The sequence below is a fragment of the Octodon degus genome, unplaced genomic scaffold, assembly GCF_000260255.1.
Source record: "Octodon degus isolate 3935 unplaced genomic scaffold, OctDeg1.0 scaffold00065, whole genome shotgun sequence".
Lineage (NCBI taxonomy): Eukaryota > Metazoa > Chordata > Mammalia > Rodentia > Octodontidae > Octodon > Octodon degus.
This window is the reverse complement of record NW_004524641.1, coordinates 11,702,046-11,703,075: the sequence shown is the minus strand read 5'-3', so window position 1 is coordinate 11,703,075 and position 1,030 is coordinate 11,702,046. Positions and strand designations below refer to the sequence as shown.

Sequence of the window (1,030 nt, the reverse complement as noted above, 5' to 3'; positions counted from 1 at the left end):
GGGCTGGCTGGCTTGTGGTGCTGGGGGATTAAACCGCGGTCCCTTGTGCTTTGCTAAGCTTGTTCTAAGTAGGTGCTTTAGACCACTGAGCCATCTCACCAGCCCGCTATTTGTACTTCTTTATCTGAAAAATAACCATTCATTTCAGATGCCCATTTTTGGATTGAGTCTTAAAAGTTGGAGTGTGTTATACTTTTAGTTCTTTCTGTATTCCAGATTGTTAGAACTTTGACTGAGGGACATCAGATAAAACCTTTTTCCCAATCTGTGGGTTGTCTCTTCGTTCTGTTGGTGATTTACTGTGCAAAAGCTTTTGAATAAAATCTCAGTTCTTGAATCTTTGTAATATTTCGTATGCAATTGGGGTTTTGTTCATAAAGTCTTTGCCTATACCTGTGTCTTCAAGAGTTTTATCTATTCTATGTCCCATTAGATTTAGTGTTTCTGTTTTAATATTAGAAATCTTTGGTGCATTTTGATTTCAGTTTAGTGCATGGTGAGAGACAGGGGTTCCCGTTGCATGATATATTATTCTCCATCCTTTGACTTTTGGTCTATGTATTTTTCTTTTTCTGAGTTCAGTGGGTTTCTTGAATGCAGCATATTGTTGGATCTTGTTTCCTGATCCATTCTGCCAGTCAGTTTCTTTTTGATCTGTGAATTGAGACCACTTACACATCTTCTAGCTGTTGGATTGATTTTTATGGTTTCTCTTTGTAAGAAATCTTTCTTTTTGTGATTTGCTAACTATACTCCTGACTTATAAATCTGATGTTTTGCCCTCACATTGGTTCATTCTGTTGCATATACTTTGAATAGAATTTTTAATCTCCTGTGTATCTGTTTGAATCTGTGTCATGAATTCCATTTCTTTCCTATGTTGGGCATTTATAGTTTCCATCATTTTCCTAAGATCCTCCATCTTTTTACTGTATAGTGAAGAGCAGAGAGCAAATGGAGGAGTACCAGCAACCATGGCAACAGAGAGCAAGTCTGTCTCCCTTATGCTGCATTCAGGCTACCTGTCCCA

At 37.8% G+C, this 1,030-nt stretch overlaps 1 protein-coding gene across 3 annotated transcripts in view; it reads left to right on the top strand.

Annotated features, from left to right (window-relative positions):
- The window catches only part of Cers6 (ceramide synthase 6), a 317,328-nt gene that overhangs the window by 131,534 nt on the left and 184,764 nt on the right, over nt 1-1,030 (top strand). The gene's annotated exons all lie outside the window — the stretch shown is intronic.